The 22,709-nt window shown below is 40.6% G+C and overlaps 1 long non-coding RNA gene across 2 annotated transcripts in view; it reads right to left on the bottom strand.

The window, feature by feature from the left end:
* Positions 1-22,709, bottom strand: part of LOC111947463 (uncharacterized) — a 152,021-nt gene that overhangs the window by 116,090 nt on the left and 13,222 nt on the right. The window lies entirely within an intron of this gene.

Here is a 22,709-nt window from a genome sequence, read left to right as displayed (position 1 = left end):
TAAATCAGGCAAAATCTCTTCTTATAATTTGAGCGCTGATGGAAATGAGAAAAATAAAATGGGCTGGAATTTTATGACCTATATAATAAGGAATCAAAACTGGCCCCGGGTCATTGAGAGAAGTAGTAAATATGGGTCATGATTAATTAGGCTTAAACATTAAGCTTTTCTTATTTATAGACCACAATGTCAATAAGTTCCCTCAAGGCTTGCTCAGCTGTAATGAAGAATGGCCTGTAAATTAAGTGAAAAATCTATGTTTGGACAGGTTGGCCCGCGTGAAAGAGCTCAGGTTTTTCCCTGTGTATAAATCTACATAAACCATTAAAAAAATGGTAATTAGAAAAATCAAACCACAAAGAAGAAACATGCTCACAAGATGAAAAAAAGGAAAATTTTGTTGTATATATTTTTTTTAGGAATTTCAGTAAATATCAGGATAAAGATGCTGTCTGCACCAAAAAGAAGTCAAACTGCTCTTCCTTTTGTAACTCTTGAAGGAACTGTGATGAGGAAGCGAGATACCCACCTGAGGTTCAAATCGAACTTTATTTCCTACATTGGTGTTAAAATTGTGCAAAATAGCTTTTACAACAGGTTCTCTCTTTGCAGAGAAGGAAACTTTTTTATTTTATTCTGAGCTCTTTATGATTTTGTGTCAAGCTGTCGTTTATAAGGAAGATCAACGTTTTTTCAACTGTGTATGTGATCCTACAGTATTTGTTCATTTGAAGCTTTTACCTTTCCTTTCAGATTTTGAAAAAAAACAGACAATACAAAATGTTGCGGTTCTACTAGACTAGGAGTGTAACGATTAATTGACAAATTGATTTTTATTCCTACAATCCAACCAGATCAGCAAGTTGTTAATCGAATCAACCAACATCATAATTCTTTTTCGAAATAAATAAATCTATACCAAATAGCATTTTGGAAAATACCACGCAGTAGGTTTATTTTACCATAACGTAAAAACGCCCAAGTGCATCACAGCGGACAACACACATGTAATGGAAGCAAAAAACGATCAAGCCATCCTTACAGTCTAATGTGTGGAAACACTTTGAATTTTGCTAAGAAATGTGACCATACAGTGTGCTAGAAAGTTCTAATAATGTTCTGTTTGTATTATTATACAGGAGGAGGGTCTAGGGCAGGGATGTCCAGGGTCTGTCTAGTGTAGTTTAGCAATTCGCTAATGTTCATATTTTATGACTGATTATATGCTTTTGTACAGGTATAATTTACCTGCTAAAGGCATAAGAATCATCTCCCCTCCCTCTCAATTTACCCACTTATTTTAGTGGAATATCTGGATACACTCTGATTTTGATTTGATTTGAAATGGTTTATTTCAAGCAAATTAAGTAGAAATAATACACAACAGCAATATAAACATCAGTTATACATTCATACAGTAACTAATCAAACTTAGGATAATTAGACATATTAATAAATATTGCTTGAAAGGGAGTGGGAGGAAGCAAACTTATATAATCCCACCCCGATTATACTATAACCATTTTATTACATGATTTATCAATATCCGGTTCCCAGTTTTTATCAGACAGAATTAAAAATCATAAGATATCGATAAAGCACATGACAAAGATGAATTACTTAAGTATTACGTCAAAAATAACTATTTTAGAAATCAACATGGCAAATGCAGCATCTGAAATATATGCAGCTTATGTTACTTATAAAAGCCATTCATATGAATAAAACATAATACCATATTATTAAAGCAGACACAACACTACTTCAGGAATTTTCATAGCAAAAATTTCATCAAGTATCAAAAGTTAAAAACATGTGCAAAATTATGCTACATTAGGAAAGATTTTTGAATCAATTTATCAAGTTTTGGAGAAAGTGTAGTAATATCATTAAAAGTCAATCAATTTAACAATTTTCAATAAGTGATTAATCATTTGTTTTACTTTTTTTTTTTAAATATTTTTTTGTATTTTTTTTTTTTTTTTATAATAAAGAAATGCTGATGGGGAAGAGTAAAAAGGGTCCATAACTGTCGATTGTCCAAGGTTGGTATTTCTTCTTTTACTGATAACAGCTGATCTCCTGGGTTCAAAACAGAGTTTTTTTTTTTTTTTTTTTTTTTTTTTTTTTTTTTTTTAACTTGTCCTGTCCAACAGCTAGGCAAACAGATGAGAGCTGAGGGCCTCTTGTGTTGGACATATTTTATTCTAACAAGAGGGGTTATTCATCTTCAGACAAACCAAAGGTATGTCTGAATAAACCCCTTTTGTAATTGAGGCCAAACTTTATTAATTTCAATCATGTTTGAAAATCTTTGGTGTTGGACCGGACGGAAAAGGAAAGAGGGGAACAAGAGAGAGGGACGTTAGAGAGAGGGGGGGGTAGGAGGGTGATAATAGGAGGGGAAGGGGGGTAAGACCATGAAGCAGCATAGAGCAGACAGGTTTACTGGTTGTTTATCGTTACGGTACGGTTCAAATGTAGTACAAAAAGGGCGGGGCCTGTTCACACACACTCAAATATTATCAACACACCTGCTAACCGCAGAAATGTCCACATGTCAGCATGCACACAAAACAGATAGTGTTCACGAACGCATACCTATGCCTTTAAACCAACTAGTGTGAAATCTTTCATTCATTCAATCATGCAAACTATTAGTGCAAAGGTGAGCTAACACCTGTGCTCAGGTGAGTGTTTATGTTCTTCTAAAATGGATGGTGGAATGTGAAAAGAAGGAGGAGGAGCGCCCAGCCACCCCCACACCCATACCCCCGCCGCAGCAGCAGCGGCAGCCGGAATTCCCCCAGCGCCACACGGGAACAGGCAGGGAACAACCGCCCCCCGGGCGACCAAGACCGCCACCCAGGCCAGGGCCAGCAGGACCGCCGCGAGGCCCCCAGAGCCAGAGAGCAGGGAGGCGCAGAGGGAAAGAGAGCGCCGCCCCAGCCCAGCCAGGAAAGCAGCCCCCCGCCGCGCCGGAAGAGCCCAACGCAGGGCCCCACCGGAGAGGGACGCCCACAGCCCCAGACGAGCACCCCACCACCACCCAGGAGTTCCGGGCATCCCCCCGCCCCGACCCCAGGTACGAGCCAGGACCCCCCAAGGGAGACCCGCTCCGCACTCCAGGCAGCCACCCACCCGGCCCACGGTTGGTCCAGGTAGGAGCAAGGCAGGGGCCCGCCGCCCCCGCCCAGGAGGGGGGAACCCCGGGGAAAAAAGGGCGGCCCATAAGGGATGTTATAAATATGGCCCGACCAGGCTCGGCCATGTTGGAAGTTTGGCGGGGCCCAGCGCCCAGGGGCAAGGACCAGGACCCATCCCCCAGGGACACGAACACCCCCGGCTCAGGTGTAATATGAACCCCCCCACCGCGCGGAGAGAGCACCGCCGGGCCCAGGGAGCCGGCACCCAAGGGACACGGCCGCCATCGCCAAGAGGCCCGCACCCCCCACCAGGGACGGGGTAGGGGACAGATGGACCCAGGTCCCACCTTCCTTGTAAAATGTGTGTGCGTGTATGGGTGTTTGAGAGGGTGTTTGTGTGCATGTGTGTGTGTTTATGTTTGAATGTATATATTGAAGGGGGAGGGGTGTGTGTACTAAGGGGGGTGCAGTTAAAATTGGCGAGTAGGGCACTAAGGGGACATCTCCTGATTACTCACAGTGATGTCCCCTCACCCTCCACACCAAGGGGCCCTAAATGTCTAAGGTGCGGTTAAAATTGGCGGGTAGGGTGCCAGGAGGACATCTGCTGCTTGCTTGCAGTGATGTCCAAGCACCCCCCCTACCAAGGACCCTACGTGTCTAAGGTGCAAATAAAACCGAAAGAGGGGGGGCCCACTCCATACGGCAACCATAGGAGGGGGGCCACTCCCAAGTAGCCCCCCCCCAAGGCGCATCGCAGGCTAAACCCCCCACCCCCTCACCCTAATATGAGGTTATATAAGGAAGGGGGTAAGTTGGGGACAGCTGGTAGATTGTCCCCCGGTGGTCAAACAGCCGTCCCCCAGCCCACCCCCAGCAAAGGGGCCAGGGCCACCCAGCCCAGGGGCCCACCCCCGGAGGCGCCGACACCCCAGGCCCGGCACCACCCACCCCACACAGAGAGAGAGGAGCCAGAAAGCGTCGCCCCCCCCCGGAGCAAGCCCAGGCCCCCACCCCCAGACGCCGGCCCTAGAAGAGCTCTGGTCAGGCCTCGACGGGACCGAGGAGGCCAACCGGCCGAGGCAACCACTGATTGCCTCAGCGGAGACCCCGACCCGCTAGCCCCCCCGACCCGTACTAATAATGGGCCCCCCCTCCCCCCCAGAACGCCCCCCCACAGGACAGGGCCGACAAGCCCCCCACCCCACCCCACCCCAGACCCCGCAGCCGAAGCGGGTGATACCCAGAGCGACCGGGGGCCCCGAGAGGGTTGTCCCGTCCCGTCCCAGAGCCAGGGAAGGGCCGATCCCAGCCCCAGGTGCAGATGGGCAGCCCATCCGGCGCCGCTGGGCCCCCCCCACCCGAGCAGGGCCCCCCGCCAACCCCCCCCAGCACAGGCAAAGGGACCACCCCCCCAAGCCAAGCCAGACCACCACCCCACCCCCCCACCACGCACCCCCACACCCAAGCCCAGAGGACCACGCAGCGCCCCAGCCCGCCCCACCCAGGCACCGGACCCGACCCCCCGACCAACGGAGCCCCCCACCGCCCCCGCCAGGCACCGGAAGCCCCGACCCCCACCCCAAACCACGGCAGAAGGGCAAGGAGCAGCGACGACCAAGCCCTCCACCCCCTAAGTCATGGAGTCAACCACAGGAGACCAGAGAGACTGAATTCTTTCAAAGTTACTTGAGCTTTGGGCTGACATTTTTTCCAAGCTGATATGATCAAACAGCAGATTTCTGTGTTGACTTATGTTTATATTTTTCTTGTTTTTCCAATTTATTAAAATAGTTTTTTTGGCAATACAAAGAGTTATGAAAATGATAGATGCTAATCCTTCTTCTATATCGATGGCACTCATGTCACCAAGCACACAAAGTGACGGTGAGGCAGTGATTGAAACCTTAAGCCAGACTGATAAATCGACACATACCTGCTGCCAGAGAGCCCTGACAGGAGTGCAGAACCACAGTGCGTGCATGTAGCTGTCGGGTAGATTATTATCACAGTGCTCGCAAATGTCTGAGTTACTGAGACCCATCTTGAACATCCTCTGTCCAGTGTAGTAAATTCTGTGAAGAGTTTTGAGATGGATTAGCTGTAGATTTGAACTTTTTGTCAGTTTAAAGGTGTTTAGACAAAGTTCTGACCAGAAGCTTTCATCTGTGCTGATGCTCAAATCTGCATCCCATTTTTTTGTTGGAAGGGCAATATTGTTATCTAAATTGCATAAAAGTTTGTATATTTTGGAGAGAGTTCTATTCATTGAAAAATTAATCAGAGTGGTAACTACATCTGGTAGCTTTAAATCGTCGTCTTTAATTTTATACTTTTTAGTAATACTTGATTTAAGTTGCTGATATTCCAAGAAGTTATTTATTCCATGTTTGTCTTGAAGTTCCTGGGGGGTTATGAATCTTCTATCAATAATTACGTGCTCTAGTTGTTTTATGCCCCCTGCTTGCCAAGCTGGGAAGTGAATCATTTTTTTGTTAATAAGGATGTCCGGGTTGTTCCAGATGGGTGTCATTTTGCACGGTTGAATTGATGATTTTGATATTTTGAGAAATTCCCACCAGGCTGTTAAGGTGGCATTTATATTAATGCTTTTGAAACAATCCTGTTTTTTAACTATTTGGCTAATAAATGGTAGCTGTGACAGGTTGATCTTTCCACATAACACCTGTTCCAAGTCTAACCATGAGTTGGTTTCTGGATTATTTTTTAACCATTTTAAGATATATTGTAATCTATTTGCAAGAAAGTATTTGTGGAAATTAGGTAGTTCTAATCCTCCACAGCTTTTTGCAGATTTTAAAGTTTTTAGACTAATTCTTGCAGGTTTGTTGTTCCATAGAAAGCTTGATATGGATGAGTCTAATGTTTTGAACCATTTTAATGGCGGTTGTGTGGGAATCATTGAGAAGAGATAATTAACTTTGGGTAAGATTTTCATTTTAACCGTGGCTACCTTGCCCATAAGGGACAGAGGCAGGTTGGTCCAGCGTGTTAGATCGTCCTGTATGCTTTTCAGTAATGGGGTGTGGTTTAGCTGCACCAGTTCTGATAGTTTGGGGGAAAAGTAGATACCCAGATATTTGATATTTCCTGTTTTAACTGGAATTGTGAGTCTTTGTTCCATATTCCTGTTGAGTGGTAATAAAACAGACTTATTCCAATTAATGGAATAGTCTGATATGGAGGAGAATTCATTTATGATCATTGCTGTTTCATTTACAGAATGTAAATTCCTTAAAAACAGTAATATGTCATCCGCATAAAGACTAATTTTATGATGGCTGTGTTTGGTTTTTATTCCTATAATGCTCTCATTCTGTCTTATTGCTGCAGCTAAAGGCTCAATGAATATAGCAAAAAGAGAAGGAGAGAGTGGGCAGCCCTGTCTGGTTCCTCTTCCAAGAAAAAACCTGTTTGAAGTCTGTTTATTAGTTCTAACTGATGCATTGGGGTTGTGATATAATATTTTGATCCAATTGATGAATGCTTCTCCAAAACCAAACTTATGGAGGGCAGCAATAAGGAACTTCCAATTAACTCTGTCAAAGGCTTTTTCAGCATCCAGCGATAGTACCGTCATTTCCTGGTTTTTAATGGTGGCAAAGTCTATTATATTAACTAGTCTACGGACATTATCATCCGAGTGTCTGCCTTTGATGAATCCAGTCTGGTCGAAGTGAATTATGTGAGGAGTGATTTTTTCTATTCTCTGTGCTAGTGCTTTGCAGATAATTTTTACATCTGCATTGATTAAAGAAATAGGGCGATAGCTTGAAGGACTCGTGGGGTCTTTGTCTGGTTTTAGAAGAAGGATAATGTTGGCTGAGTTCATGTTATGTGGCATTGATTGGCTCTCATTAATAGATGTGACAGTTTTATAAAATGTTGGTGCCAGTTGTTCCCAGAATTCTTTATAAAACTCAGCAGGAAAGCCGTCAGGCCCTGGTGCTTTACCATTAGGCATTAGTAACAGAGCTTCATGAAGTTCAGACGGCGAGAGCGGAGAATCTAAGTTTGTGATTTGATCCTCATTTAGTCTGGGTAGGTTTACATTATTAAGAAATGAGTCAATACTTTGCTCTGACGGATTGATCTGCGGTGTGTACAGGTTTTTATAAAAGTTTTCAAATTCGTTATTAATTTTGACAAACAGAGTTTATAGTTCTCTTCGATGTTATGTCTGCAGACATTAGATTCAGGTCCATATCCTTCTTCAGCTGATATCAGCGACGGTGAAAGTTGAGGTCAAGTTGTCTGCAGGTCAGAACTCTGCTGTTATTCAGGTTACGTTAAAGTGATGAATCCACGTGTCATATTTCTTGAAATTATTTGGCTCTTTGGTTTATTACTCCACGTTGTTTCAGACGACCGTGATCAAACACTTTTCAAAGTCTTTCATGGTGTTCACAACCACAACCTTGGACTGGTCCTCTGGACCGAGCGGTTTGACATAAATCCTGCAGCCTTTAACCCAAGTGTTCTCAATCTGCTCACGCTTCCTGAGAAGCCGTGCATGTTTTGAGATTTCAGCATTCCTTCTGGTAAGATGGTCGTTCAGATAAGCAGCCGAACCTTTCAGGTGTTTCCTTTGATTCATCAAAGCTAGCTTGTGTTTGTGATTCACAAACCTGATGAGGATCGCTGGTTTATCCGTCTCCTTTCTCCTGGGGAGCAGGTGGCAGGTCTCGATGGTATTGAGATCCAGGGAAATCCCTTTAGATGTGAGAAATGAATGTATTTGCTGTTCCAAAGACACACCGATCTCCGTATTGGCACTGCTAGCTACGCTAGCGCTAGCATTAGCAGTGCTAGCTCGAGGCTTGATTGGTACTCCAGTGAGAATGACATTATTCATCCTTACTTGCTGTTCCACATCGTCCAGTCTTTTCTCCAGAATCTCGACCCGGTTTTCTCGCTGCTCGTCTTGAGCCCGAAATCTTCGGAACTCTTCCATCATATCCCAAAGGGGCGTTAGCTTAGCCGACACTTGTTCCATAAAACTTTTCAGCGTTTCTTGAATAATGTCAAGAGTCTTTTTGAGATCTTCATATTCCTGGGGTTTCTTCGGGGGCATGGTCAGCTCTCTTTTTTGAAAATCAACCTTTTAAGTAATTTGAAGATAGTTGTATTCGCAGAGAGGCACGCCACGCGTCCTGCCGTGTAACCCGGAACCGGAAGTCCACTCTCAATTTGTGTGTTCAATTTAAGTTGGTTAAAGACCATTTGCACTATCTTGGTTTGATAATTCCTAAAATCCTAAATGAATATTTAAATTAAACTTTGCTGAATTCGTTTCAATTCTTAAACAAGTTATTGAAACCTGGAAAATTATTCCCCTCATAATAGTTGATTGTATAAATTCGATAAAAATGATCTCTGTGAAGAAACTGGATTCGCTAGAAATGACTATATTGTATTAGTTCCTAACCCCGTCAGTTTCTTGCACACAGAAATAATGAATAATGACTCAGAGACAGTTACTTATCTTTTGTGGAGGTTTTACTTCGTACAAACATGAAGGGGACAGACAGATGAACATGGTGCATTCAAAGTCCGAACCAAGGAGCTCAGGGATGGGCTTGGTATAAAAACCCTGCATTTGCATATTCAGAAGATCGTCCGATGGACCCCGTGTGAAAATCACGCCCACGGGTTACTGCTGGAGAGAAGCTCCAAGGCTAAAGTAAAGACAAGTCTGAGGCCTGCTCAGCAGATCACACATGCACAGAAAAAAGGAGTATGAGAATAAACTGTGAGAACAGTAGTTTGGCTGTGCTTTCTTCAAATGTAATATAATTTTGAGATGACAATACATGCTCAGTGAATTAAGTTTAAACCATTAGTGTAATAAAAGTTAAAGGCAGTTTCTAACTATTCTTCACAATCTCTCTTCCCAAATTTCTGTAGTTATGTCAAAATCTCTCAGTTTTCCTTACTTCAGCCTTTTTTTAAGATCTTGATTCAATTATTCTTTCCTATATCAGGAATAACAAAAAATGTCAGAATCTCAAAGGAGCATTTACAGACATCTAGGGTTAAAGGAGGGGCATTCTTTAGGCATTCATACTGGGCTGCCAATATTAGGGTGTTGACGTTTTGGCAACAGGGAGCTTTGGTCTGTTTGATGATTCTGTTGTAGTACATACTGTGAAAATTAGGGATGCTCGAAAGGTGGAGTTGGATATTGAGTGATCGGACTCAATGTGGAATAAGTGCTTGTCCAAGGCTTATTCTTGCTTTATAAACCCTCTGCATCAACTAATTATGTGTTAGACCAGGGGTCGGGAACCTATGGCTCGCGAGCCATATATGGCTCTTTTGATGGTCACATGTGGCTCGCAGACAAATCTTTAATTATACTTTTTTTTTTATCATTAGTCCAGTCCTTCTCGGGCGCGATGCGATGCCAGAGGCGCGCAGTAGTAGCGGTGCTTAGAGAGAGAAATCTGCGCCAGCGCTATCAGTTACTATTATCTATTATTTCACAAAGTTTGTACCAGCTGGAAACCTGTGAATTGACGTGCATAAAACTACGCGCTCCCGTCTCTGAGAAAGAGCGCGCAGATGCGGGGACGGGATGTGTGAGGGAGAAAGCAGAGGGTGGGGGTGAGGTGTTGTGGGGACAGCAGGTGAATCGCGCAGGGATTGTAAAAACGTAAAACCCGCTGCCTGTCACCCACTGCGGCGTGTGAGTGTGTGTTTGGCTCCCCGTCTGCATGTGAGCAGTCTTTGTCACATCTACAGAACATTCAGACCTACGATGACGTTTAAAGTCTCAACGCCTGCATGAAGCAGAAACTCACCACGGATCAACCAGACTAGACCATCAGCAAAACTACCACGAGAAATACTCATCATTTATTAGCAACAGAATAACAATGTTATTAAAAAGAATCCACAGACTTATTGTACTTTAAAAATGTTGAAATTAAATCAAATGCACACATTCATTTATATATTTAGTTTTAAACAAATTGTCGCGGACTGAGTTGGATGGCTGTTGGGCCGCGTTAAAAGTTCTGGAGTTCATTGAACGCGTCAAGCAGAGATCTGATTGGCTCTCAGTTCTGTCGCTCAGCCTGTTGTTAGGTAGTTTGGACCAATGGGGTTCAGCTATGGGCCGAATAAGGGAAATGGGAGGGCTGCAGGGGAATATAAAGTTGGGAGAAGCGCTCTCGTGTCGGCGGGAGAGATTCAGGAGTTGCTGAATTAATTGAACGGCGTTTGTTGCGGTCTGCAGTAATCGGAATAAAGAACTTTAAAAGAGGTTAAGTCTCCGTGCCTCAGTGTGGGGAAGGGACACTAAATTATTGTATGGCTCTTTCGAAATTACATTTCAAAATATGTGGCATTTATGGCTCTCTTGGCCAAAAAGGTTCCCGACCCCTGTGTTAGACTGTCCATTGTTTGTACTATTCTAAGGCTAGGCTGCACAGCATTTATCCCTCAGTTTCTCCCTTTTGTGACAGATGTAAGGTATCAGAAGGTACACTGTCTCATACTTTTTAGTTCTGCTCTTGTCTAGTCCTTGTGCTATCTTAGATGACCCCACCCTTACATTGACGTGTTCTCCCTACCATGACAAAGGTGGATAAAGGTGGAAAGATTTCATGTAATCCATGGACACCAGTGAAGTTCTCAAATCATTGAAGAAAAAAGGTTCAGTTCACTGTCTAGTGGGTCTAGATGACCCAACTTCCAATGTTAATGTGCCTAGGATAGCACAAGGGCTAACTGGATATTGGTCTAAAAGATTTCACTGGTTTTCTAAGGCTTCTCCAGCCTGAAGCAGGACTCTCCATTTTTGGCTGTTCACAGACAATCAGGGGATATCCCTGCAATAATGCAGCGACCACTGGAACTGGGAATGATAGTGGCAAAGAGACTAATACTACAAGAATGGAAATCTCCTGCTGCGCCTTCTTTTCAACAATGGATCACTGAAATGCTTTCAATTATACAAATGCAAAACTCAGATCTTCAATATCATGCATAGTTACAACTTTTTCAGGTACCTTGGAACCGTTTCTTTCTTATCTGGGAGCGGTCAGACTGGAATGAGTTTGAAAGATTTTAGGGGAAAGTAAGAGATATTAAAAATCTCCTGACTATTTCTTTCCTGCCTTTCTTATTTATTTATTTATTTTTTTGGGTACTGGCACTATACTTTGTACACATCTCAGCCTATACTTGTTTGTGTATTGTTTATAAATGAAAAATAAAAGAACACAGTCGTAAAAAAAAAAAAAATTCTGACCAAAATGGATGGTCAATCCAAAAGAATTGAACGAAATAAACTCCCTTTTACACCAAACATGTAATATCTGTCTGTTATCTTAATTGCATTATATCTTTCATACTATATTTATTGCAAATTATCATCAGAAAATGAATGCCTCCACAGTTAACAGCGCTTGAAATCAGTTGTCTACCTTCTTATGACATAGTTGCCCATTAATCCCAGAGCGGGTTGAGTTTGATTAAGGTGCTAATGGTGTAAACCTCACTGGTTTTTACTGCAAATGGTTCAATGCCTGCCCCCAAGGGACTCATGTATGGTTCTAAAGAGTTTTCATTTTGATCAAACAGATGTGGAGTTAGTAATGTATGACTGTGCATTCAACAGTTTATGGGGCTTAATATGAAACATTTGTTCTTGATGACAACACAAATGTTTATTTTTGAGTATGAAGTATTAATCTTCAGATCACTTGTTTTTATGAAGATAATACAATTTCACAACAAAACATTTGGCAATTTCGCTATTTGTGCCAAACTATTACTAGTCAAATAATGTGAAGGTCTAAAGCAGAATCTTCAGCCTGACTCCATACTGTATACTAAGACTGGCCACAATTGGAAGATATACGGAATCATTGGTATAAATTTGACTTTCAATAAGGGAGTTGATGTGATATCACTATCTTCTGAAACCTGCTTCCGATGGTCTTTGGAGAAACTGCAGCGTTAGATGTTTGAAGGTTTGTGTCAACTTTGAAAAAGCAAATGGTGGACCTATTACTACTCAATTACTTAAAAAAAACAAAAACAAATGCTGTCCCAATGTCATTGATAAAACATTGATATTGTATCGGTATTATAATCAAAATCCTCTTTTTTTCAGAATCAGCTTGTAGAGGAGGATACATTTTAAAAATGAACTTGAAAAAAACAGAAAATGCATGAAATAACTACTTTATTCTCTCTGAACATTTATATTATATAATAGACCACATGAGAATGAACACAACCAATCTTATAATAATGAGGTTCAAACATTTATTTTATCACTGATTATTAATTGAAGTATAGACCAAACCATTTATAAAAGCACATATTCATTTTGATGTTGAAGAGGCTAATATCAAAAAGAAGAAAGATCTTGTTTGGTGCCAACTTTTGTGTTTTTCTGTGTATTTATACGGGTGTGTCATGGTTCGAATTTAATTTTCAGTATATTATTGTGTAACAAAATTTAGCTGCGTGATTTAAATAGCAATAAAACTGATCCAAAATAGCAAAGTAAGAGGGTGAACGAGGCAAGAGAAGGAAAAAGAAGGATGAATGTGTGTAGAGAGAATAGACAAAAAATGAAGACATGAGCAATTTCAAAAAGAGTAAAGGGAGAAATAAAGAAGAAGAGGGCCTGGTGTGGCTGTGATGAATAATGCAAAAGTCTGCTTTGCAGTCTTATATATCTGCCCAAAGTGATTCACCAAACCACAGGCTCTTCATGAGGCGAACGCACAAACAGAGGGACTCAATGCTAATACACAGATCCTTGTTTTTTTCCCGATGACAACAATTCTGATTTAAATGTGCTCATGAAATTTCTATTAGTACAAGGTACAGTAGATGGAATCTAACAGTCACACGACATAACCAATGAGAGCAGTGGGTGAAAACCTGTCCAACAATATGAAGTAATACTGTAGTGCTAATCCAGTGTAGTGTTTACCACTACTCTGGATTAGCACTACAGTATTACTCTGGCTGCATCTGAGCTCGTCTACATGCTGCCTTGATGTGTTACCCACTAGATTTCTAAAGTCTGCCCTGAACAGTGTGTTGCCATCAATTACTCAAATAGTTAACATGTCTCTTCAATCTGGAATATTTCCAGAGGCCTTAAAAACTGCAGTCATTAAACCTCTCCTGAAGAAGAGCGGTCTTGATCCCACTGTACTGAATAATTACAGACCTATCTCTAATCTGCCATTTTTAGGAAAAGTCCTTGAAAAAGTTGTCTACCAACAGCTCACTGATTTTCTCTTATTAAACAATTCATTTGATGTTTTCCAGTCAGGTTTTAGACCCCATCATAGCACAGAAACTGCTCTTATCAAGGTAACCAACGACATCCGCCTGAACACTGATGATGGCAAAGTCTCTGTCTTAATCCTGCTAGACCTGAGCGCTGCCTTTGATACTGTTGATCATGGGATCCTTTTGCACAGACTCCAAGACTGGGTTGGCATCTCTGGATCTGCCCTAAGTTGGCTCAAGTCTTATCTAGAAGACAGGAAATATTTTGTTGAAATTGGGAGTTGTGTCTCAGACTACATGGCCTTGACTTGTGGTGTGCCCCAGGGATCGATCCTGGGACCCCTTCTGTTCAACCTCTTCATGCTGCCACTAGGGCAGTTAATACGCAGTAATAACATATCTTATCACAACTATGCAGATGATGCTCAGATCTATGTGTCACTGACAGCAGGTGAATATGGGCCGGTGGATTCACTCAGCCACTGCCTCCAACAGATCAGTGCGTGGATGCAGAACAACTTTCTCCAGCTAAACTCAAACAAGACCGAAGTTATTATTTTTGGCCCACAGAAACAAAGAGAAAGAGTCAGTAGCTACCTTCATTCTCTGTCTCTTAAACCCTCAAATCAAGTCAGAAATCTAGGGGTAATCATGGACTCTGACCTGAACTTTAACAGCCATATCAAGTCAGTAACATCAGTGGCATTTTACCATCTGAAAAACATTGCCAAAATCAAAAACATAGTGTCAAAGCCAGACCTGGAGATACTTATTCATGCATTTGTCTCCAGTAGGTTAGACTACTGTAACGGCCTGCTCACCGGCCTCTCCAAACGAGCTGTAAAACAGCTTCAGTACATCCAGAATGCTGCTGCTCGAGTCCTGACCAGAACCAGGAAGTATGATCACATTAGTCCTGTGCTCAGGTCTCTGCACTGGCTCCCTGTACCTCAAAGAATAGACTTCAAAGCAGCTCTGCTTGTGTACAAGTCTCTCCATGGCCGAGCACCAAAGTACATCTCTGACATGTTAGTGCCATATGAACCATCTCGTACTTTGAGGACCTCAGGGGCCGGCCTCCTGTTGATTCCCAGAGTCAAAACTAAACAAGGGGAATCAGCGTTTCAATATTCTGCAGCTAAAATCTGGAACAGCCTCCCTGAAGTCGTAAGACAGGCCTCTTCTGTGTTCATGTTCAAATCTAGACTTAAAACATTTCTGTTTAGCCGTGTATATGACTGAAAGGTCCTATCTGGTCCTATCTACACTATTCTTTCCTTTCCTTCCTTTATTTTTAAATCAATTTTCAAATTTTTTCTTTTCTTTTAAAGTAAATTTTACGTTGATTATTTCTATGATGTATTGTGATTTTAATGCATTTTTCTGTTTTGTGAAGCACCTTGAATTACTTTGTGTACGAATTGTGCTATACAAATAAACTTGCCTTGCCTTGCCTTACTCATAAAATGAAATATGCATACATATTTTTATTCTGTTTTTTGAACGTAAGTAAACATAAAATATCATAGTTATCCAACATCAAGGCTTCTAAATACATAACTTTCACAAGAGACTTGTTTATTTCCATGGCTGCAGTTAGATACATTCTTTAATGTCACACTTTAATGCAACTGTGAAAGATTATAGCAAGATATTTATCCTAAAAAGATCTGATAGTTATTTGTTGCTTGTTTTGGTTAGTTGAAGAATCAATGTCAAGACTCAATTTTACTTTCTTCTGAAAAGCAGCTTGGGGTAATTTGTGCTGTGGGAAAAACAAACCAAAACTGAATAAATCAATAGATGTACGATAGAGAAGTGTGCTGGACTTCAGCAAGCTGCTTAAACTGATATACATGACTTATCAGTGATGAACATTGTATCACACAGTGGGCATTTTCTTTAAATCATTGATTTACTCATTGTTTATTAGTAAAGACTGTTGTTAGAGGCTTGTCAAGAGCGGTATTTCTTTTTAAAGTATCCAGAAAATACCCTAAAATCGAATGTGAAAGGCCACAGTAGGCTTTTGAGGGTAATCAACTAGGGAACACCTGATCGAACCTTCGGGCCCAAACACGTGGTTTTAGACTCGATCGAAATCGGATGTTGTATCCTAATTGGTCATTTATTTTATTCTTTTATGTCTGCATATCATAAACGGATCATGACATTTTATTGCCATAAAGCGCATCAGAACATGCAGCCAGTTAGAGCAGGAGGGGCACAAAAACAAGTAGTTCAGTTAGCAAGATATTTACAGATTCAGACTTCCATGATCAATAGCTCATTTAATAAACATTTAAACTGACAACAATTCTTTCAATGCAAAAAATAACCTACAAATGCATTTCAACAGACAAGTGAATTGAGTTTTTTTTTCTTCCACACCTGTCCATCAAATAAACGGCTGCACTGTCAGTCTAAACCAGTGTTTTTCAACCTTTTTGGAGCCACGGCACACTTTAACCTAGACAAATATCCCGCGGCACACCAGCATCCCAAAACAAAACAAAAAAGCAGAAACTCAGTCTGTTTTGATCTACACCCCCCCGGCAATCTGACGTGCATTTTTGTGATAATTGTGGCAGAAAAAGCAGGAAGTTGCAGATGTTTTTTCTAAAAGATGTAATAAAAGTTAAGTTACATACAAACTGTATGTTCGTTGTGGTTTCAACACGTGTAACAAGAACGACTCATTGTACGCTGAGGCGCTGTCCCTTTAAGCCAATGCATCATGGGAGATGTAGTGTGAATACTGCGAGAAAACGGCAGGAAGACTCGCGTCTCTGAGCTTCATTGTTTTGTTCACTTGTTCCACGGTCTGATACCGGATTCTGTGGAAAGCTGCACCGCTAAAGACGAGCTTTAGCTGGTATTTTTGTTAGAACTGAGAGACTTTATGAGAAGAATCGGAACAAGGAAGTGAAGACTTTAAACACTTCTGATTGGTCAGACTGATGACATGTGATTAAGCCTTTAAGAATGATTGGTGGAGTTGTGGAGACAGTAAAAGCTGTGGGACTTTTCAGAAAACAGTTATAGCTGCAGCTAAATCGCGTTACCGTCATTCTTATCAAAATGTCTTTAATAGAATCAAATAAACACAAAGAAAAATTTATTTTATGATCTTTCATATTCCTAACTACTCAGTGTTTTCTCAGGACCTGTTTGGATGAACAAAGAGCTGATTTCCTGGAGATGGTAATTGCTTTTAGATCAGTTAATGAGGGCAATTTTCCACGGCACACTTGACCATCTCCCACGGCACACTAGTGTGCCGCGGCACACTGGTTGAAAAACACTGGTCTAAACCATACTGGGTTTAAAATGTTTTGTTTTTTTTCTGTTGCCAATTTTCTCCCTCCCCCTGGGGTGGGACGTAACAGTGATGAGCTAATAATTTAAAGCTGTACACTGTTGTAGTTTTTGTCTTCTTATGGATTGCTGTCGTAATTTTACATGTTAAACTCCTAACTATCTTAGATGACCCCATCCTTGCATTGATGTGTTCTACCTACCATGACAAAGGTGAATAAAGGTGGAAAGATTTTTATGTAATCAATGGACACCAGTGAGGTTCACAAATCATTGAAGAAAAAAGGTTCAGCGCACTGTCAAGTGGGTCTAAATGACCCAACTCCCAATGTTAAAGTGCCTAGGATAGCACAAGATTTACTTTTAATAAATCTCAGAAATTGCCTTGCAATACATAAAAAATAAACAGACTATGGAAGATGGAGAAGAAAAGTTGAGATCTAAATCTGTGAAAAAGTCAAGAATAGATTAAAAAAAAGAAGAGAAATAATAAAAAGAGAGCTCCAAGGAAGTAGGTGTCTCCCTGAGTTTATATCAGAGGGGAAAGTCACAGGTACATTCTCCAGGGCATGCAAAATAAGTAGCCTCACACATGCAAACACACACATGCTGAGCCTCAGGTCGCTCCAGACTCAGATGCATGTGAGCAAAACAATGGGCTCCCAACCAAAGAAGCTTCAGCGCTGCTTACGGTGTCGAAAGACACCTGTGGCAATACATCTATGTTGGTTCACAAACAGCATGAGACAAACACGTGTGCTTAAGGTTATAGGAAGAAAAGTTTAAGAAACACCCCACATTTTTAACTTGTTTTCTGGAGCTATAAACTCACACTTACAAAAGTGAAGAAACTCAGGTGCTGCTGTTTCTGATTCACATCAGCATTTAAAAATGTAAAAATAAAAATACGTTTTTGTCTCCTGCTGCTTTGCTGATAGACTATTGCAGTTCATTGGTCTATCATTCCTAAACCCAAGTGAGTGTAAAATAACCAAATCATGCTTATATCTAAATAATGTGACTCCCCATCTCATTTTTCTCCTTATCACCATCAGATAATACAGAAAAGAATTGACTCCCAATGGCTAAGACTGCTTTTGAGGGTGGAAATTGTAAATTGGATCAGGCTGTGTGCAGTCATGTCTCCATCTCTGCGTCTGAGAACAAGGCAGAATTTGATCCATTGTTTTTATTTATTTATTTACGTTTTTCCATTTATCCTGTCAAATCTGCAAAGATATTGAATTCTTACATGATCAGATACTAAAGACCTTAATTCACTGAAATCTTTTTTTTTTTATGGAGCTGATTTTTTTTAATTTTGTGATCAAATAAGAGTCACTTCTTTCATTTCAAAGATTTACTGAATACAGTACAGTGATGGAATGCTCTGCACCACTGTCTTTCAGGGAGAAGGTTGATGTCCTGTTTTCTATATGACCCGTGTCACATTTGCTTGGTTCTTCTTGGAATTGGTTAATTCTAATGTGTGTGTGGCTAATTGCAGAGGCGATGGATGAATTTCTCAGTGGACATCTGATGAACTGGTCAATGATGAATCGATAGAATTGCAGGATGTGAATCCATGATGCTGCTGTATTTATTAGCTGGTGTATTTTGTGGTGGAGTGGTAGGGCAGTCGACATTAGATCGGAAGGTTGCGGGCTCGATTCCTGCCTTGCCCACCCAGGTGTTGAAGTGTCCTTGGGCAAGACACTGCACCCCACCTTGCCTCTGGTGGTAGGTTGGCGCCAGTGTTCGTCAGCGGAGCCGCCACCAGTGTGTGAATGGGACTGTGACTGTAAAGCACTAAGGGCCTTCGAAGAAGGTAGTAAAAGCGCAATATAAGCGCTATTTTTTATTTATTGTTTTTGGTAGTTGTTATATTGACTATAAAAATACAAGCAAGTATTATATTATAGGCAACAAGACCGCTTAAACAAAAGTTGTTGTTTTTTCATTAATATTTATTTATTTTCTGTAAAAACCTAAAAGGAAAAAGAAAGCTGCTGGTGGCAATTCTGTTACTGACATGAAGTACAAGTGATGTTTTTTTTTTATATTGTTTTTCTTTTTTCTATCCACTGAAAAGCTGACTCTTGAAACAAAACAATTAAGGAAATTGGATTGTGCTATTTAACCCTTGTGTGGTGTTCGGGTCTGTGGGACCCGTTTTCATTTTTTATCAAAAGAAAAATGATACAATTAATTAATTTTTTAAACTCAGACTCACTGGCCTTGGCTCATTTTCTGTGAAGAACAGATATCAGAATACATTTTTAATAACCACACACTGTATACCCCCCCCAACACATTTTTATTACATATAAGATGTTCGGGTCCACTGGACCCAGGGCTAATAGAAGTGTGGAAATTGATGTTTTATGTACCTACACTCTTTCCTCCACCTGTGTGGGCCTGTTGTGTGTGTGTGGGTGTGTGTGTGTGTGTGTGTGTGTGTGTGTGTGTGTGTGTGTGTAACCAGTGAGAAAGAGAGAGAGAGAGTGGCAGAGAGAGAAAGATTCACTGTAAATGTGAGTTCTGTTTCTGCACCTGCGGTTCCCGCACAAGGTTGCAACATTGTTAGAATAATTCAAGCATCAACTCTGTTTGCTCTCGTTCTCCCGCACATTTGACCATTTGACTTTCTTGCGGGAATCTTTAATATCTCACATAGCAGATAAAGATCTGCTACAAATTGGAGGCGGGACACTATAAATATAGCTTTGCCAGTGTGGTTTCTTATCACAACTGATCAAAATGGCCAAAAGACTTGACTTGTGACTCTGAAGAAGTTGATTAGATTGGGGCGGCCGTGGTGCAGCGGTAGGGCGGTCAACCCATGATCGTAAGATTGCAGGTTCGATTCCCGCCTTGCACGCCCATGAGTCGAAGTGTCTTTGGGCAAGACACTGAACCCCACCTTGCCTCTGGTGGTAGGCGGGCGCCTGTGTTTGGCAACGGAGCCGCCACCAGTGTGTGAATGTGTGAGTGAATGGGTCTGTGACTGTAAAGCGCTTTGTCCTTGTAGGAAGAAAGGCACTATATAAGTATATGCCATTTACAATTTACCATTCAGATTGAACATCAGCCAGATCCAAAACGAAGCCATCAGCACCCAGCCACAGGACCAGGCCGTCAGCAGCCAGGACCGTGTGTTGTACAGGCTAGTGGCTAGAAGGCCATGTGTTCAATGGGGCTGATGTGTTGTCTTGACTAATAGGTTTACTCTATGAGTTCAGCTTGTGTTGTGCACCTGAATGGGTTCAGTTTCTGTGTTCAAATAAATAAAAGTCAGTAGTTTTGAAAACCCTTGCTTCACTTGAAAATTTGTTTCCAATCATATCTTGATTTTAATTGATTTTCTTTATCACGTTTTGAATAATGAGTTGTGAATGTGATCTAACAAAGGTAAAGGGCAAATATTAACCAAATATACTGCTTGTAATAGGATGAGGTAAACATCTGTCAAGTATTTTAACATCAAAGTGTTTGATTGTGAGGCATTAAAAACCACAACATGCAACGGGTCCACCAGACCCACGAACACTGGCTGAGTAACAACAATATGAATACCACACAAGGGTTAAAGCAGCCTGACAATACAGAAACTACCTCCAGCATGAATGTATCCAATCACTGGTTTCCAAAAAAAGTCAACCTACTAAACATCTTTGGGCAAAAAACACCAATTATAAGTATTCATTTTTATTAAAAATGTAAAAAAAATATCTAATTAAGACATTGTTAGCAAATAGATGCTTTAAATTAAAATTGTAAGCAAGTTACCTGATCTGTGCAGTTTCAAGGATCTTTTCACAGGATTTGCAAGCTTTACCCGATGCCCAAGACTTCTTTTAGAAAGAATTTGCTTTTCATTAAGTCAGTGAAAGCTACAAACTTCTGAAAAAAAATTCTAATGAGAAACTTTTAAAAGGATTTTGAAGGTAAATATAAAGCACCTTTTCAATCCGCATAGAGATATTTTAAAACATCTAAAATAAAAGTTTTGTCATCAAGGTAACATAGTTTTAATTTCTCTACAAATCCACAATTTAATATTTTTGCTGGACATGGTGCAATAGGACAAACATATTTTTGGACAAACAACAACATGACAATGAAATCCGGCAGAGGAGATTAACAGCAGCAACAATACAAACTCCAAATGGCAGCACTAGGGTGGATTATTGCTTTTACTTTAAAGGTCAAAGTCAAGGTGATGTGTCAAAAAATAGTGTCAGAAAATAATGCAATCAGGTACATATTCAAATGTTGCAACAGGTCTGTGCCATTACATCTGCTGCTCATGATAAATGGTACACTTTCATTTATACTCTAAAGAAGTTTTTTTATTAGACAACTTTGATCAAACAGGCCTATGTTTATGACATTTCCAAGACAATTCATTATAATAGAGGTGGGCGGATCGATCTGAGTATCAATAGTATCGTTAGCACAGAAGAGTATTGATACTGGGGCGATGAGATTAATACTTTTGTCGCAGTTTAATACATACAGTAACGAGCTTTCATTCAAGCACAGTGTCTATCTGCAGTGTTGCCAGATAGGGCAAAAAAAACCCACTCAAATTAAGTGGAAAATCGCCCAATCTGGCAACACTGTCTTTCTGTGTAAACAGCGCACACCCACCCCACTAGTTACTGTTTCCTTCTAAGCAGTGTATTATGCCATTACTAATATATATGTCCTATATTTGATATTATGTTTAATTCAGGTTGCTGTAATTAGTTAACAATTATTTAATTTGCTGAACGTTTCTGTACTGTGTTTTTATAAATTCAATTCAATTTTATTTATATAGCCAAAATTCACAACAACAGTCGTCTCAATGGGCTTCGTACCGGTAATGTAAAGTAAACATAAAATCAAAAGGATCATGAATACATAGAATTCAATAGGAGAATACTAAACTTAACTAACTAAAAAGACTACACAAAACTATAATCAAACATACAAAAAAGACAAAAAGTGTATCAACTGTATCAACATTGGCTATACTAGCCCTGCAGTTACTTGATATCTGATCGATACCCAAATTCCCAGTCTCAACCTCTCCTACATTACAATAAACTGCAGTGACAGATTGAGGGGGACACCTGTTCAGATTTCTTTATTTTTTTTTAGCGTAAAGAACTGTTTGCAGTTTTTTTTTAACCCAAAAATGTTTTTAATATTCTAATTTTACTAACCTTGGGCTGTTTTGGTGATAAGGTTTTATTTCATGCCCCATTGTGGTAAAAACAATATAACTGACATAGCACCATCTACAGCTTATCCTATAGATACAGTGTTTTTTATCTTTCTTCCTGTGTGCAGCAGAAAAAGAATAAATGGACAAACAGAAACTCTTTTAATTAGTGCAAGCTCTCAACACCGTTAGGCAGCTTTGTTGCTAAACCACTGGACTTAAAAAGATGAATTGCTTTAATATAATATGAAGCTTGGATATCCAGGGAGCAAAACACAATTTAAAGAACTACGAAAAGCATAACCTGCTGCATTATCCTGCTAAATAATTTAATCAGCAGTTAAATTACAATTAAATACGGAGTAAAAACACAATATTGTTTTTTATTTCTTCAGAATCCATGAGTGATGTCAAATATGTTTAATCTTATTTTAAAACTTTATTTATATTGTGAAAGTCTGCAGAAGTATTTCTTTTTTTTTCTTGAAGACCCTGTTAACACAAATACAGTTTCAAATTTATACCTGCCGGCTGCCTCCAAACAACCACAGGTGCACTTGTGGCCATTCAGCAGCGTGAATGGAGCAAAAAAAAAAAAAAAACATTTGAAGGCCTTGCTTAAGAGCACCACAGCAGTACAGTGAGTGCAGGGCAATTACTGCTGAGCATTTGTCCCACTAGATACATTTGTAACAATAGAAAACTTTGGCCCTGCCATTCTTGGAAGAGAAAGCAAAATATCCTGC

The sequence above is a fragment of the Oryzias latipes genome, chromosome 10 (assembly GCF_053564925.1).
Source record: "Oryzias latipes strain Hd-rR chromosome 10, Olatipes_Hd-rR_3.1".
NCBI classification, from domain to species: Eukaryota; Metazoa; Chordata; class Actinopteri; order Beloniformes; family Adrianichthyidae; genus Oryzias; species Oryzias latipes.
Note: the sequence above shows the minus strand (reverse complement) of the source record. Positions and strands in the feature narration are given on the sequence as shown.